Source organism: Mirounga leonina, unplaced genomic scaffold (assembly GCF_011800145.1).
Source record: "Mirounga leonina isolate KUSES-001 unplaced genomic scaffold, KU_Mleo_1.0 Mir_84, whole genome shotgun sequence".
In the NCBI taxonomy this organism is placed as follows: domain Eukaryota; kingdom Metazoa; phylum Chordata; class Mammalia; order Carnivora; family Phocidae; genus Mirounga; species Mirounga leonina.
The window spans coordinates 607,108-626,057 of NW_023270827.1; the positions used below are offsets into that span (position 1 = coordinate 607,108).

An 18,950-nucleotide genomic window follows, 5' to 3' on the forward strand; every position below is an offset into this window, starting at 1 on the left:
GCCTTCGGCTCAGGTCATGATCCCGGGGTCCTGTCTGGCTCCCTGCTCTGCTCAGCGGGGAGTCGGCTTCTCCCTTTTCTCCTCGTGTGTGCTCTCTCTTGCTATAAATAAATAAAATCTTAAAAAAAAAAAAAAAAGAGAGAACAGGGACAATTACAGGTTTTCTTTTTTTAAAGTTTTTTTTTTTTAATTTGACAGAGAGAGAGACAGTGAGAGGGGGAACACAAGCAGAGGGAGTGGGAGAGGGAGAAGCAGGATTCCCGCGGAGCAGGGAGCCCGATGTGGGCCTCGATCCCAGGACCCTAGGATCAGATGTTAACTCCTCTGTGAAGCTTGAGGGAGTCGAGGGGAACACTCCCATTTTTATGCTGTCGTAGGACTTTGAACAACTTTTATTATGGTTCTTGTCTTGTAAGGTATTTACATGTTTCCTTTCCCTTGTGAGTTCAGGGACTGTGGATTATAGGTCTTTGTATTTCCATAGTAGGTGTTCAATGAATTTTTGCTGAATGACTGTGAAAAAGATGATAAACTCAAACATTTCTCAATGAGTATTTTTAAATTCATATTTTTAAGTCTGCATATTAGCACCAAGATCCATATGAAGACTATCAATCATTTTCCTTTATAGGATTTTTCTGTCCTCCAAGAATTTGCTAACTTCTGATCAAGGAAGATATGTCTGGGGCACCTGGGTGGCATAGTCGGTTAAGCGACTGACTCTTGGTTTCAGCTCAGGTCATGATCTCGGGCTTCTGAGATGGAGCCCTTTATTGGGCTCTGTGCTCAACATGGAGTCTGCTTGAGATTCTCTCTCCCCCTCCCTCTCTGCCCCTCTAGCTCATGCGTGCTCTCCCTCTAAAATAAATCAATCAATCTTTAAAAAAGAGGAAGATATACTGTCTGTTCAAACCCCATCTTTGAAATACTGTTGGCATCATCTTATTATCATGGTCCATATGACTGATAATCTGATCCTAAAAGATATCCTCTTCCAGTTAATATAATAGCATCAGCTCACAATTAAAATAAGCTACTGGGTAATAAAGAATCCCTTTTATTTTTATTTTTTAAGATTTATTTTTTTATTTGAGAGAGAGAGAGGGCTAGCAGTGGGAGGGGCAGAGGGAGAGAGAGAATCTTCAAGCAGACTCCCTGCTGAACGTGGAGCCGGGGGCAGGACTCTATCCCAGGACCCTGAGATCATGATCTGAACCGAGATCAAGAGTCAGCCGCTTAACTGACTGAGCTATCCAGGTGACCCAAGAATCCCTTTTTAAATAAAAGCCCCCATAAAGTAGAAACTACTAATAGAGAAGTTATGTCAGATAAAACTTAAAATGTCAAAGGTCAATTATTTTAGAATATTTATATTACAATTAATGATTTGCATGTATATTATGAGAAAATTACTTTTCTCCTTCTCTCCATGTTTACATATTTTGTCTAATTGTGCAAAGAATTGTGGGGAGCACAGAGTGTCTCAGGCACGAAGAATGGTGTATGCTGTCGGGGGAGCACCTGCCCCAACCCCCGTTCCCGATGTTTCCCTTCATGTCAAGGGACATCTGTTGGAGTAACATTCCTGGATTCTTTCCTCCCCTCCTTCACTCATTCCTCACCAGGGGAAAAGGAATGACTTAACATGATTACTGAGGGACCAAGAACTTGGTATGCTTAGCTCAGCCACCTTCTTCTTCCCCCCTCTTTCTGATCCACCTGGTCTGCCCTTGGCCTCAAGTAAGTTTAGAAGATAGTGGTTGCCCCCGCAAGAAGAGACAAGTAGTTATCCCGTTCTTCATGGGACAAGATGGGTCAGTGTGTTAAATCTAGAGTTCAGAATTAAGAAGCCCCTTATTTTCTACACCTAAGCCACATTCTTCAATCTAGCCATTGTTAGTAATAAAAGTGATATTTTGCTCTTAAACTGCCTCCTTTATCAGTTGGCTTGGGACTCGGGGATTTGGGGGGCTATTTATTGTCCTCTGCCCCAAAACCCCAACTTTCAAGACATATACAAGCATAGAGCATGAGAGTTGCACACTTGGAGTGTTGAAGCTTCAGATGATTCAGAGGAGAGGTGAGCGATGAGACTGGGAGAGAAAGGAGGCCGCATGGTGAAAGCCACCAAGCCTGGACAAGAATTGCTAAAATACTTTGTAGCAATTATAAAGATGAAGATGTTATCTAGGAAACTGGCTAAATGCCATAATAGAACCTTATTGGCTGTGATCCGGGCTTCTCAGGCTCTGACTCGAAAGCTTTATTGTGTATTAGAATCATTTGGAGACCTTAGTAAATGCAGATCTCAAGCCCCACCCTCAGAGATTCTGATTCAGTATGAATATAGTGTGAGTCCAGGAATCTGTATGGTTAACAAGCCCTGTAGGTGATTCTCACGCCAGAAATTTAAAAACCACCCTTGGAGAAACACTACTTAAGGGTCTGTGTTTCTGCTTTACAGTTCAAGAAATCCAACTTCGTAAGAATACCAAAAGATGTTCAGATTCATGACAACCCAATTCCCAAAATATTTAAACATAAACCAGAATACTGATTTATTTATAGTGAGAACTATAACTTTAAACGGACTGGAGTTCTTGGAACTGTAGAGCGTGCATTCTCTCCCTGTAGGAAAACCCATATGGGAAGCCACATTATAACAGAAAGCTGCTTGATCACCTTGGAATCGAGTAGTGGACTTAGCTGGATGACCTTTACTAATGGCATCAAGCTAGTCTGCTGCGTCCGTCTCGACTATGGAGGAAGACTTGCTAAGGGTGCTGAAAGCTGCTGGTCAGAGCCCCCTGCCCAATGCCCAATGAAATCAAGAGTAAGATTCCTCCTTTTTCTAGGCTTCTTTAGGTAAGACTGAATATAATTGATAAGGTTACAGATCGAGATATACTAATACAGTCACATTTCCTTGAAAATATACCGTTATCACCTTGAATAGAGTTTGAGTGCTCCCAGAATTGGCCTACCCATTTACAGTGTAGTATTTAGGGCTGAATATTTCTACAAATGAATGTGAGCTTTACGATGTTGGGATCTTGTCTTTCTGTTCACCACTTTATCCCAGGTACTTAAAATAGTGCCAGACATAAAAAGAGTAGTAATAAATATATTTGGAATGAAAAAATCAATGGTTAGTCTCATGTAGTACATGACCATTTTTCATTTTTGTTCTCAGAGGGAAACCCTAATTCCAAAATCTGGTCTATGTTGCTGTTGCCCCCCTATGGATTTACCACCACTTCACCTCAACAAAATGCCTCAAGCGAAATCAGTTGCTTTTGTTATAGTTTTGTGATGAGCATGTCTCATGTTGTCAGAATTTGTTTTGATTTTTTAGCACCAATCTCTGAAGAGTTTCTATTTTGTGAGTTCCCAACTGGTTAAAAGGAATAGGAAATCTCTGCTTGCTCAAAAATAAAAGAGAAGAGAGAGGGAGCAGACTAAATATCATTTCTTTTCATATTTGTGTTCTGGTAGTATTTGCAATGGACGGCTAATTCTAAGAACTTTTTCCTTGGAGCGTAAGTGAATGTCACCCAACACTCTCTGTGTAACCTCTTCACAACAAATGTAAGGAGGAAGTTCCTTAGCTTCTGAGCTTAAGAAATGTTGATAAATATTATGAAGCTCCAACTAATTAAAAATGAAACGCAGCCAGCTAAGCTCCAGCCATTTTTAATTTACAATATTGCTTTGCTTCTGAAGCAAATGTGGACAAGTTACAACTTCTTTTGATGCCTGAGGGACTGAAAAAATTAAATCAGCAGGATTGGCTATTGATGTTTTCTAGCAAATGTTTTGAAATCTCTGCCTTTCATCCATCTTGCAGGAAAACAGGATTGCTTTGTGAGCCTTCAAAGATATTAATTCCTTTAATAAATCCTGATTTGTATGTTGAAAACTTCCAATGGTTAGGTTTCTGTAGCAATCTCAGCATCAGGGGTAAATGTTGCCCGCAGGCAGACTCCCAGTTTTTTTTTTTTCCAAGTATCATCACTCTTAGTCTGAAACTGGAGCTACATGACAACAGATTAAACACACCTTCTGTTCAGCCTCTTTTCGTAAGATTTCTTTGTTATATTGTTTGCAAGGCAAATTTCATGACAAGCTGTTTGCTTTCCTGGTGATCAGCACTTAATGAGATAAAGCACAAACATAAGCAGTGACTGTCCCAGTTCTGTGCTTTGATCCCTGCCCTTCTAAACAACGTGAAGAAAGAGGGAGACCAACTTGAGATTCTAAAAATATAGTGACTATTTGTCATATAGTAAGCCAATCAGAGCTCCAGCCAATAAAAAGAACAATAAATCGAGTGTAGAAAGTTAAAACAAATGCACAGAAATAATACGATTGAGTCCTGGCATGAGAGGTGGGCTTGAGCAAAGCTGACCCCATTACAGAGATTCCATGTACAGCACCGATTTCTCCAATAATTTCCACCACAATGACAATATAAAGATAGAAATAAGAGGATAGTAACAAAACTATTAGATGACCCTCTAGAGGACAGCATTATTGCAGGGGTTTCTTTTATTTAAAGGAAGCATTTATGACATTGGCTTAAAATGCTCTGAGACATTTCTCCTTAAAATTCTGGCTTAAGGGAGAACATAGTAATGTGCCCATGCTGAAAAACAAGTGTAAAGTTTTCTCCTTTTTGCCCACGTCATTAAGGGAAAAAAAAAAGACTTTTTTGTGGAAGAGAGAAAAGCCAAATAGTCATTAAATAAATGAGTTGACACCTTTCCCTTGGAGACTAAACTAAAGAGGGAGAGTCTGAAGAGCTCTTGACTTTAGAAAGGGAGACAACAAAGAAATAAAAAAAATACTAGTGCAGAGAGCAGTATTAGGAAGGTTTTGAGGGACAGTTTGAGAGCTTGTGACTCAGTAGGGTCTAATGTGTCTTTTCCCTGAAAAATCTTTATCATTCTGGAATGAATGATTTCCTTTAGACTGATATTTTCTGGAAGCTAAAAGTCCTAAACAGATTAAGTCCATGTACATAAAGAATATTTGCACAATATTACTGGTTGTGGAAATATATATTTAAAGATACATTTTATTGTTCCTTTTTTCTTATTAAGGTATAATAATGAAAAGTTAAACATTATGTTAAACACTTTAAAGATTCTATTTTTCAGAATAACTACCTGATTATGTATAGTATAGAAATATACATGCATATGCATAAGTACACAATTACAAAAACTAATTCAGGTGTGTTGTTGTCAAAGTTAATCATTTGTTAACTTTAAATAGCGCCCTCTGCCTTTATTGAAGCAAAATACCTTAGATTAAAAATGTTAGAATTTCTTGGGGCACCTGGGTGGCTCAGCTGGTTGAGCAACTGACTCTTGATTTTGGCTCCTGTCATGATCTCCTGGGACTGAGCCCGAGTCCAAGTCCAGCTCTGCACTTAGCAGGGAGACTGCTTCAAGATTCTCTCTCTCCCTCTGCCTCTCCCCCTGCTCACTCTCTCTCTAAAATAAGTAAATAGATCCTTTAAAAAGTATTAGAACTTCCGGGGCACCTGGGTGGCTCAGTCGGTTAAGCGGCTGCCTTTGGCTCAGGTCATGATCCCAGGGTCCTCCCTCTGCCTGCTTCTCTGCCTACTTGTGTTCTCTCTCTATCTCTCTGTCAAATAAATAAGTGAAATCTTTAAAAAAATGTAATAAAAAAATAAAAATTAAAATGTCCATAAGTAAATTTTAATTTCATTACTGAATGAGCTACTTTACTAGCTTTGCTACATTATACTTTAGTATAATGATGTTCAAGTGCTTTACTAAATGTTAAAAAATAGATTATTATCCAATCAGAGAGTCCAAGATGGCGGAGAAGTAGGAGACTTTAGTTTCTTCTGGTCCCGGGAACGCAGCTAGATAGCTATCAAATCATTCTGAACACCTGTGAACTCAACAGGAGATCGAAGAAAAGAATAGCTGCAACTCTACAAATAGAAAAGCAACCACTTTCTGCAAGGTAGGAGGTGCAGAGAAGTGAATCCGAGGTGATATATGGGAAGACAGACTGTGGGAGGAGGGAGCCTCCGTCAGCAGCTTCTGGCAAGTGATGGAGCAGCGGAGCACAAAATGGGAATTTTTAGAAGTCTGCTGAGGGAGGGCCCAGCCTAAAAGGCACTCAGGTGGCAAAGTGGGGTGGAACCCTCGCGGGACAGGGTGGTCTCAGGACCCTCGGGGTCAGAGAAAGACCGGGGGTCCCTGAGTGTGGCATAGCTCCCAGGTAACGGAGCAGGGAAGCCGGCTGCAGACAGTGAGCCCAGGTGCGGGCCCTCAGCTCGGGGTTGCGGTGTCCTGCCAACCGCGCCACGGTCAGGCAACTACTCTCCAAGCAGAGGCCCAGCAAGTGTCAGAACCTCTGTGAGACCCTCCCCTTCCTCCCCCGGAGGAGCAGCGCGGGAGTGCACCACAGGAGTTTACTGGGTTTGAAGACTCCAAATGGGGTCCTGGGCCTGAGACAGAAGTGCTCCGTCACAGGCCAGGTGAGCAGAGTGCGCCAGAGGCCAGGGAGACAGGACCGATTAACTACTTTTCCCTGAGGGTGCACTGAGCTCTCAGCTCCTCAGAGGCCAGAGACTGGGAGGCCACCATTTTCATTCTCATCCTCTAAGCTACACAGAAAGCCTTCAGGGAACAAAAGCTCAGAGAGCAAACAGAGCAGATTACTTGGCCTGGCCCCCCGCAAGGGCGGTGCAATTCCACCTGGGGCAAATACACTTGAGCATCAATGCAACAGGCCCCTCCCCCCAGAATATCAGCAAGAACATCCAGCCAAGATCAAGTTTACCAATCACACAGAACTGCACAACTCCAGTGCTCTGGGAAAATAGGAAATAGAATTCATGGGTTTTTTCCCCATGATACTTAGTTTTTCAATTTTATTTTTTTTCTCTTTTCCAACCAATTTCTTATTTTATCAACCCTTTTTAAAAAATCTTTTTTAATTTTCATCTTCACAGTTACATTCTATCCTTTCAATGTGTTTAATTTTATTTTTGTATATATATAAGTTTTTCTTTCTTTACAATTTTGGGATGTAGTTTCTTCTAACAAACAGACCAAAATACACTCAGGATATAGTGTATTGCTCTGTTCTGTTCACCTGTCTGTTTATAACCTTTTTTTTTTTTTTGTCTTTTAATTTTCATTTTTACAGTTACATTCTATCCTTTCAGCATATATAATTTCATTTTTGTAGATATATGTGTTTTCTTTCTTTACAATTTTGGGATCAAGTTTTCTAACAAACAGACCAAAACACACATAGGATCCAGTATATTACTCTGTCCCATTCATGTGTCTGATTATATTCTTTTTTTTTAATTTTTATTTTATTTTTTCAGATTTAGGTCTCTTCTGATTTGTTTAGTGTATATTTCTCTGGGGTCATTGTTGCCGTTTTAGTATTTTGTTCTCTTGTTCATTTATTCTTCTCTGGGCAGAATGACAGGATGGAAAACTTCAAGAGGCAGTATTGTCAGGGACCTAATCAGTATGGATATAGTAAGGTGTTGGCAGGTACCTGGGTGGCTCTGTAGGTAAAGCATCTGCCTTCGGCTCAGGTCATGATCCCAGGGACCTGAGATTGAGCCCCAGGTCTGGCTCCCTGCTCAGCAAGGAATCTGTTTCTCCCCCTCCCTCTGCCTACCACTCCCCCTGCTTGTGCTCTCTCTGTCTCTGTCATATAAATAAATAAAATCTTTTTAAAAAAATAAGATGTTGGAACTAGAGTTCAGAATAATGATTATAAAGACACTAGCTGGGCTTGAAAAAAGCGTAGAAGACACTAGAGAATCCCTTTCTGCAGAAATTAAAGAACTAAAATCTAATCAAGTCAAAATCAAAAAGGCTATTAATGAGATGCAATAAAAAATGGAGGCTCTAACTGCTGGGATAAATGAGGCAGAAGAGAAAATTAGTGATAGAGAAGACAAAATGATGGAAAATAAAGAAGCTGAGCAAAAGAGAGATAAACAACTACTGGATCATGTGGGGAGAAATCAAGAGATAAGGGATACCATAAAGCAAAACAATATTAGAATAATTGGGAGAAACAAGAAAGTTTCAAATACACAACCTAACCTTACACCTAAAGGAGCTGGAGAAAGAGCAGCAAATAAAGCCTAAATCCAGCAGGAGAAGAGAATTAATAAAGATTAGAGCAGAAATCAATGAAATAGAAACCAAAAGAACAGTAGAACAGATCAATGAAACTAGGAGCTGGTTCTTTGAAAGAATTAATAAGACTGATAAACCCCTGGCCAGACTTATCAAAAAGAAAAGAGAAAGGACCCAAATAAATAAAATCATGAATGAAAGAAGAGAGATCACAACCAACACCAAAGAAATACAAACAATTATAAGAACATATTATGAGCAACTATATGCCAACAAATTAGACAATCTGGAAGAAATGGATGCATTCCTAGAGACATATAAACTACCAAAACTGAACCAGGAGGAAATACAGAACCTGAACAGACCCAAAATCAGCAAGGAAACTGAAGCAATAATTTAAAATCTCCCAACAAACAAGAGTCCAGGGCCAGACGGCTTCCCAGGGGATTTCTACCAAACATTTAAAGAAGATTTAATACCAGGGTGCCTAGGTGGCTCAGTTGGTTAAGTGTCTGCCTTTGGCTCAGGTCATGATCCCAGGGTCCTGGGATTGAGCCCTGGATCAGTCTCCCTGCGCAACAGGGAGTCTGCTTCCCCATCTCCCTCTGCCCCTCCCCACTGTTCATGCACTCTCTTGCTCTCTCTCTCTCAAATAAATAAATGAAATCTTAAAAAAAAAAAAAAGAATTAATACCTATTCTTCTGAAGCTGTTTCAAAAAATAGAAATGAAGGAAAACTTCCAAACTCTTTCTATGAAGCCAGCATTACCTTGACCCCAAAACCAAAATTCTCCAAAAAGAAGAATTACAGATCAATATCCCTGATAAACACGGACAGATGTAAAAATTCTCACCAAGATACTAGCCAATCGGATCCAACAGTACATTAAAAGGATTATTCACCACGACCAAGTGGGATTTACTCCCAGGCTGCAAGGTTGGTTCAATATCCACAAATCAACCAATGTGATACACTACATTAATAAAAGAAAGGACAAGAACCATATGATCCTCTCAATAGATGCAGAAAAAGCATTTGACAAAGTACAGCATCCTTTCTTGACCAAAACTCTTCAGAGTAGGATAGAGGATACATACCTCAATATCATAAAAGCCATATACGAAAAACCCACAGTGAATATCACTCTCAATGGAGAAAAACAGAGAGCTTTTCCCGTAAGGTCAGGTACTTGGCAGGGAGGTCCACTATCGCCCCTGACTGTTTAACATAGTACTAGAAGTCCTAGCCACAGCAATCAGACAACAAAAAGAAATAAAAGGCATCCAAATTGGCAAAGAAGAAGTCAAACTCTCACTCTTCGCAGATGACATGATACTCTATGTGGAAAACCCAAAAGACTCCACCCCAAAATTGTTAGAACTCACACTGGAATTCAGCAAATGGCAGGACATAAAATCAATGCATAGAAATCAGTTGCATTTCTACAACTAACAATGAGACAGAGGAAAGAGAAATTAAGGAGTTGATCCCATTTACAATTGTGCCAAAACCCGTAAGATACCCAAGAATAAACCTAACAAAAGAGGCAAAGGATCTGTACTCAGAAAACTATAGAATACTCATTAAAGAAATTGAGGAAGACACAAAGAAATGGAAAAACATTCCATGTTCTTGGATTGGAAGAACAAATATTGTTAAAATGTCTGCTACCTAGAGCAATCTATACCTTCAAAGCAATCCCTATCAAAATACCATCAAGTTTTTTCAAAGAAATGGAACAAATAATCCTAAAATTTGTATGGAACCAGAGAAGACCCCAAATAGCCAAAGGAATGTTGAAAAAGAAAAGCAAAGCTGGTGGCATCACAATTCCGGACTTCAAGCTCTATTACAAAGCTGTCATCATCAAGACAGTATGGTGCTGGCACAAAAACAGACACATAGATCAATGGAACAGAACAAAGAACCCAGAAATGGACCCTCAACTCTATGGTCAACTAATCTTCAACAAAGCAAGAAAGAATGTTCAATGGAAAAAAGACAGTCTCTTCAACAAATGGTGTTGGGAAAATTGGGACAGCCACATGCAGAAGGATGAAACTGGACCATTTCCTTACACCATACACAAAAATAGACTCAAAATGGTTGAAAGACCTAAATGTGAGTTAGGAATCCATCAAAATCCTAAAGGAGAACACAGGCAGCAACTTCTTCGACCCTGGCCACAGCAACTTCTTGCTAGACATGTCTCCAAAGGCAAGGAAAACAAAGGCAAATTTAACTATTGGGACTTTATCAAGATAAAAAGCTTTTCCACAGCAAAGGCAACAGTCAGCAAAACCAAAAGACAACTGACAGAATGGGAGAAGATATTTGCAAATGACATATCAGATAAAGGGCTAGTATCCAAAATCTAGAAAGAACTTATCAAACTCAACACCCAAAGAACAAATAATCCAATCAAGAAATGGGCAGAACACATGAACAGACATTTCTGCAAAGAAGACACACAAATGGCCAACAGCCACATGAAAAAATCCTCCACATCACTCACCATCAGGGAAATACAAATCAGAACCACAATGAAATATCACCTTACACTAGTCAGAATGGCTAAAATTAACAAGTCAGGAAATGACAGGTGTTGACAGGGATGCAGAGAAAGGGTAACCCTCTTACACTGTTGGTGGGAATGCAAACTGGTGCAGCCACTCTGGAAAACAGTATGGAGGTTCCTCAAAAAGTTGACAATAGAGCTACCCTAGGACCCAGCAATTTCACTACTGGGTATTACCCCAAAGATACAAATGTAGTGATCCGAAGGGGCACGTGCACCCCAGTGTTTATAGCAACAATGTCCACAATGGCCAAACTATGGAAAGAGCCCAGATGTCCATCAAGGGATGAATGGATAAAGAAGATGTGGTATATATATACAATGGAATATTACTCAGCCATTAAAAACAATGAAATCTTGTCATTTGCAGCACTGTAGAACTAGAGGGTACTATGCTAAGTGAAGTAAGTCAACCAGAGAAACAATTATCATATGATCTCACTCATATGTGGGATTTAAGAAACAAAACAGAGGATCATAGGGGATGAGAGGAAAAAATAAAACAAGATGAAACCAGAGAGGGAGACAAACCATAAGAGACTCTTAATCATAGGAAACAAACTGAGGGTTGCTAGAGGGGAAGGAGGTGGGAGGATGAGGTAACTGGGTGACAAACATTAAGGAGGGCACGTGATGTAATGAGCACTGGGTGTTATATAAGACTAATGAATCACTGACCTCTACCTCTGAAACCAATAATATATTTTATGTTAATTGAATTAAAAAAAAAAAACTATGGATACACAAAACAAGAACTTGAATAGATCTCAAGGGAATTATGCTGTGTGGAAAAAAAGTCTTAAAAGGGTTACATACTATTTGATGCTATTTATATAACATTTTAGAAATGACAAAATTATAGAGATGGAGAACAGATGAGTGGTTGCCAGGTGTTCAGGATGGGGTCTGGGGAGCATATTGGGTATGACTTTAAAGGGGTAACATGAGAGATCTGTGGATGATGGAGCAGCTCTCTATCTGGATTGTGGTGGTGATTACATGAATCTGCATATGTGATAAAATTGCACAGAAGTATACACACACACACACACACCCAAGTGCATATCTGATGATATCTGAATAAGGCTGTGGATTGTATCAATGTCACTCTCCTGTTTTGATACTGAACTATACTTATGCAGTGTGTTATCATTGGCAGAAGCTGGAGCATAGGTATATGAGAACTTTCTATACTATTTTTTTTACAACTTCCTGTTGATCTATAATTATTTAAAATTCAAAAAGTCAAGTTCAAAACCTATTCATTTCATACACATATGTTCCTGAATTAGATTTCTAGTATTGACTTTTACATGTATGTGGTTTTTTCCATAAATACTATCATCCTGAAATGTCTATATATATATTTTTACCCTTCACAAAAGAACTCTAAAGAGAACTCTAGTCGCATTTTTTCACTTTGCTACTCACCCTCAGAATTCTGCTTCTCTAAGTCTGAGGAGGACTCTGTATTTTTTGTTCTTTTTTTTTTTTTTTTTTTTTTTAAATAAAACAACTTCATAGGTGAGGGTGATGTGCAGCCAGGATAGAAAACTGCAAATTTAGAGGAGCCTGAATGTAGAAATTACAGTCATAATTGGGAACAATATCTTTCATTAAGAGTAGAAATAAATGGGAGAAATAGGTAGGCCTCAAACTCCTCCAGAAACACTGAGTCAGTACAGAAATTAGAGGTGCTTTGTAAATAAAAGTTCTAGTGTGTTCAATGCTAACGGAGATGATGTCAGTAAAATGGTGGAGTAGGCAGTTCCAATCTCTGGTTCCCGGACAGAAACTCTGAAAAACAAGCAGCTATTGTCAGAACCAATTGTGTCAGAACTCTGGAGAACACAGGTTTACAGCAACCAAATAAACAACCAAGCAAAAAAAAAAAGGCAACGTGAAAATGGTAGGAAAGCTTTGTGGCATTTTCACTTACTCTTGCCGGCGCCCTCCACCCCGGCATGGTGGCAGTGGTACAGCAACAAGAGCCAGCGCCCCTAGTGTGGACCCTGGTCCCTGGCTCCGGGGCGGGGCAGAGCAGACCTTATTTGCAAATTATCGCGTATGTCTGTTCTACCCTGTGTGGGGCTACCTGCAGTTCTGACTCAAGTGCTTGTGTCTGTTTGGACCAACTCAGGCCAGAAAAGCTGAATGCATTGTTCCAAAAAGCTGCAAAACAAACTAACAACCCACAGATGCCTGGACAAGAGGTTAAGGTCCAGACATATAATAGACTACCTAATGCTCAGGAAACTGCAGAAAAACAGAGGGAGGTTCTTTTAAGATTTTATTTATTTATCTGACAGAGAGAGACACAGCGAGAGAAGGAACACAAGCAGGGGGAGTGGGAGAGGGAGAAGCAGGCTTCCCGCTGAGCAGGGAGCCCGATGCGGGGCTCGATCCCAGGACCCTGAGATCATGACCTGAGCCGAAGGCAGACGCTAAACAACTGAGCCACCCAGGCGTCCCCAGAGGGAGAGTCTTTGGGAAATTAGAACATTCAAGGAATAAGGAATATTCAGAGGAATTTAGAAAACCACACAAGGGTTTTTTGTACAAGGCAAGACATATGCTCAGGAAAGACTTGAGAGGACCATAAATTTCATGTCAGGCTGATCTGTGGGCTCAGTGTGAGCCTGTTTAAGTGCCCCAGCACAGAGTTGGCAGAGGTGCTTGGTGTGTGTGTGGTTTTTTTCTTTTGTATTGGGGAGTGATGTCATTTTTAAATTATCTTATTTCATTTCATTTTATTTTATCTTCTGGCCTTCAAGGAAACCTCTAAAGGAATAGAGACTTCAGGGACCACAGATGGTAAAATATACAGTCTTTGAAAAATAGTTTGGAAGAGTCACTAAACAACAGACTGCTACAGCCTTCAACCACAAAAACGAAAAATAAAACGAGCAAACCCTAGAGAAGAGGGAGAATCTGATTTCCAGAGTTACCACACTAGAATATTCAAATGCCGAGTTTTTTACAAACATCACAAGTCATACAAAAATATAGGAAAGTATGGCCCATATAACGGAACAAAATAAATTGGCCAAAACCATCCTAGAGGAAGCCTAGACACTGGATTCCTAGACTAAGACTTTATTTAAGCAACTATCTTAAACATCAAATTGCTAAAGGAAAACATGGGCAAAGAACTAAAGGAAATCAAGAAAACAATGTATGAACAAAATGACAGTATCAGTAAAGGGACAGAAATTATAAAAAGGAACCAAAGATAAATTCTGGATCTGAAAAGTACAATGACTAAAGTGAAAAATTCACTAGAAGTATTCAAATTGCAGACCTAAGCATACAAAGGAAAAAAGTCAGTGAACTTGAAGATGGAATAACTCAACAAGCTTGAGAACTGAAAAGAAAAGAGAAAACTGAACAGAGTCTAAGGGACATGTGGGGCACCAACAAGTGGACTAACATAAATTATAGAAGTTCCAGGGGGAGAAGAGAGACAGAAAGGGGCAGAAAGATTATTTGAAGAAACAGGGGCAGAAAACTCCCCAAATATATCAAAGACAAAGGCAAGTTCAGGACCAGATGGCTTTGCATGTTACAAAAACATTTAAACACCAAGAGTTCTTTTCAAACTCTTTCAAAAGACTGAAGAGAAGGGAACACTTTCAAACTTATTCTATGAGGCCACCATTATCCTGATATCAATTCTAGATAAAGACATAAACAAGAAAGGAAATTGCAGACCAAAATTCCTTATGAATTTGGATGCAAAAATCCTCAACAAAAGAATCCTAATCCAACAGCATATTAAAATAATAAATTATGACCGAGTGGGATTTATCCTAGGAATGCAATAGTGATTGCATAAGAAAATCAATCAATGTAATAAATCACTTTAATAGGATGAAGGGAAAAAAATACACATAATCATCTCAATTGATGCAGAAAAGGCATTTGACACCCTTTCTTGATAAAATCCAACACTCTTTCATGATAAAAAAAAATTAGAAAACTAAGAATAGAAAGGCATTGCCTCAACATGATAAAGGACATTAATGATAAACCTATGGCTAACATCATACTCAGTGATAAAAGACTGAAGGCTTTCTCCTTAAGATCAGGAAAAAGACAAGGATGGCCACTTTTACCACTGTTATTTAACATTGTACTGGAAGTTCTAGCCAAAGCAGTTAGACAAGAAAAGAAAATAAAAGGCATCTAGATTGGAAAGGAAAAAGTAAAACTATCTCCATTTACAGGTAATGTGGTCCTATATAAAGAAAATTCCAAAGAATCCACAAGAAAGCTTCTAGAGCTAATAAAAGAACTCAACAAATATGCAGGGTATGATATCAATACACCAAAATCAGTTATGTTTCTATACACCTGTAATGAACAATCCAAAAAAGAAAATTAAGAAAGCAATTATACTTCTAATAGCATCCACTAGAATAAAATACCTAGGAATAAGTTTAACCAATGAGATGATATAAAATCTGAGAAATACAAAACAGCACCGAAGAAAATTAAAGAAAATCCAAATAAAGAGAAATACATCCCATGATCTTGGATAAAAATACTTATTATTATTAAAATGCCAATACTACCCAAAGTGATCTACAGATTTAATGCTATCACTATCAACATTTCAACAGCCGTTTTTGCGGATATGGAAAAACTGCTCTTCAAATTCGTGTGGAATTGCAAGGAACCCTGAATAGCCAAAACAATTTTGAAAAAGAAGAAAATTGAAAGATGCACACATCCTAATTTCAAAAGTCACTACAAAGCTACAGTAATCAAAACAGTGTGATGCTGGCATGAGGACAGATACATAGACCAATGGAATAGAATTGAGTCTCCAGAAATAAACCTATACACTCAAGGCCAACTGATTTATTACAAGGCTGCCAAGCCTGTTCAATGGGGGAATTTCAATAAATGGTGTTGAGACAACTGGATTCCTACATGCAAAAGAATGAAGTCAGCCTTTTATCTTACACCATATGCAAAAATTAACACAAAGTGGATAAATGACCTAAAATAAGTATAAGAGCTAAAACCATAAAACTCTGACAAGAAAACACAGGAGTAAATTTTCATGATCTTGGATTTGGCAATGACATCAAAAACCTGAACAACAAAATTTTAAAAATATATAGGACTTCATTAAAATTTTAAACTTTTGTGCATCAAAGGGCATTATCAAAGAAGTGAAAAGACAACCCACAGCATGGTAGAAACATTTGCAAATCATATATCTGATAAGGATTTATTATCCAGAATATATAAAGAACTCCTACAACTCAACAACAGAAAGAAAACACAATTCAAAAATGGGCAAAAGACTTGAAGAGATATTTCTCCAAAGAAGATACACAAATGGCCAATAAGCACATGAAAAGATGCTCTACATCATTAGTCATTAGAGAAATGCATATCAAAACCACAATGAAATACCATTTCACACCTAGTAGGATGGCTATAATTTTTAATGGAAAATATTATTAAGGATATGAAAAATTCAGAACACTTGCACCTTGCTGGTGGGAATGTAAATGGTGCAGCTGCTATGGAAAACAGTTTGACAGTTCCTCAGAAAGCTAAAATACAATTACCAAATGACCCAGCAATTGCATTCTAGGCAGATACCCCAAAGAATTGAAACAGATATTTATACACCAATGTTGACTGCAGTATTATTCGCAATAGCCAAAAGATGGTAACAACCTAAGTTCCATCAACAGATGAATGGATAAACAAAATGTGTTAAATACATACAATGGAATATTTTTTAGCCTTAAGGAATGAAATTCTGAAACATGCTACAACATGGATGAAACTTGAAAATATTTTGTTAAGTAAAATAAGCCAGACACAAAAGGACAAAGTGTTCTTCCACTTATATAAAATATTTAAATAGCAACAGGTACTTGAAAAGGTGCTCAACATCACTAACCATCAGGGAAATGCCAATCAAAACCACAATGAGATATCACCTCACACATGTTAGAATGGGATCATCAAAAAGACAAGGGATAATAATTGTTGGCTAGGATGTAGAAAAAGCGACCCTTGTGCACTGCTGGTGGGAATGTAAATTGGGGCAGCCACTATGGAAAAAAATATGGAGGTTCCTCAAAAAATTAAAAATAGAACTATCACATGAAGTATCCAAAGAAATATGAATATCCAAAGAAATATCCAAAGAAAATGAAATCACTATCTCAAAGAGACATCTGTACCACAATGTTCATTGTGGCATTATTTACAATAGCCAAGATATAGAAACAACCTAAGTGTCCATAAATGGATGAATGGATTAAGAAGTTGTGGTATACATATGCAATAGAATAGTATTCAGCCAGATAAAATGAGAAAATCCTACCATTTGTGACAACTGGATGGATTTTGAGGGCATTATGCTAAGTGTAATAAGTCAAACAGAAAAGATGAATACTGTATGATCCGACTTATATGTGGAATCTAAGAAACAGAAAACAAAGAAACAAAAGGGACTCATAGAGAAAGCGATCAGACTTGTGGTTACCAGAAGTGGAGGGTCGGGGAAGTGGGAATTGGAGGAAGGTGGTCAAAAGGTACAAACTCCAGTTATAAGATAAACAAATACGAGGGGTGTAATGTACAACATGATGGCTGTAGGATATACAGGAACGTTGTTAAGAGAGTACATCCTAAGAATTCTTACCACTAGGAGAAAATTTTTTCCTTTTTCCTTTTCTTCTTTCTTTTTATTTTATCAGTAGATGATGGATGTCAGCTGAACCTATTGTGGTAATCATTTCACAATATATGTAAATCAAATTATCATGCTGTATGCCTTAAACTAACACAGGGATGTATGTTTATTTCTCAATAAAACTGGGGAAAAAAGGAAAGAAAACATGGTATGTATACACAATGGAATATTATTCAGCTGTAAAAAAGAAGGGAATCCTGCCATTTGCAATAGCAAGAATGGACCTTGGGGCATTATGCTAAGTGAAATAAGTCAGACAAAGAAAGACAAACACTGAATCATCTCACTTATATATGGAATCTAAAAAAACCAACTCACAGGAACAGAGATCAGATTTGTGGTTGCCAGATGGTTAGCAGGCAGAGGATATGGGTGAAGGTGTTCCAAAGGTACAAACTTCCAGTTATAAGATAATTAAGTTCTGGGGATGTCTTGTACAGCATGGGGACTAGAGTTGGCAATACTGCCTTGTATTACTTGGAAGTTGCTAAGAGAATGGGCTTTTAAAAGTTCTCATCACAAGAAAAAAAATGTGTAACTGTGAGGTGTTAGATGTTAACTTGTGGTAATCATTTCACAACAAATATATATATCGTACACCTTAAACTAATACAGTGTAAAATGTCAATCATATCGCAATAAAACTGAAAAAAAAAAAAGATGATCCTTTCCAAATGTTATCTAGTTGACCCAGCCCTATTATTATTTTTTTTGACCCAGCCCTATTATTAAAAATTCACTTTTACCCAGTGTGAGGGGTTAGTCTAAAATGGGCAAATTCATAGAGGCAGAAAGTAGATTAGAGATTACTAAGAACTGGGTGGAGGGGAAATGGGGAGTTTTTTCTTAATGGTTACAGAGTTTCTGCGGTGATTAAGTTTTGGGACTAAATAGTGGTGATAGTTGCCCAACACTGTGAATGTGATTAATGCCACTGAATTTTACACTTAAAAATGGTTAAAATAGCAGATTTTATGTTATATACATTTTACTACAATAAAAAAAGAAAAGAAAGAAAAGAAAAAAGCTAATGGCTGTCATTCAGGATAGTGCCTTCCTTTCTATAGAGAAGGGACTAGGATACAATCGGCAGAGGTTTACACTGGTTCATTTGTTTGTTTGTTTTAAAGATTGTATTTTAAGTAATCTCTAAACCCAACATGGGGCTCAAACCCACAACCCCAAGATCAAGAGACATGTTCCACCAACTGAGCCAGCCAAGTGCCCCCAGTTCATTGTTAATGTTCTATTCATTAAACTGATGGATACATGGATATTTTTAGCATATGTGTATACTTTTTATTATTTCTTGCATATTATAATAAAAGCAGGGTATTACAGAAGCACAGAGATGTATGTAAGCCCAAAGAAATGATCAGATATGGATTCCCAGAGAATCCTAGACACAACATACAACACTTACAAGTTCCAAGAGGTTAAAAACGATGTAACATTTACTCACTATTCTATCCCCAGTATCTGGCACAT

The 18,950-nt window shown here is 38.3% G+C and overlaps 1 long non-coding RNA gene across 1 annotated transcript in view; it reads right to left on the minus strand.

Annotated features, from left to right (window-relative positions):
- Positions 1–452: 452 nt before the first annotated feature.
- LOC118002879 overlaps positions 453–18,950 on the minus strand; it is an 88,784-nt gene continuing 70,286 nt past the window's right edge. The window contains exon 3 of the long non-coding RNA XR_004677199.1: positions 453–513. This is a non-coding gene — a long non-coding RNA (uncharacterized LOC118002879). The remainder of the gene's footprint in view (positions 514–18,950) is intronic.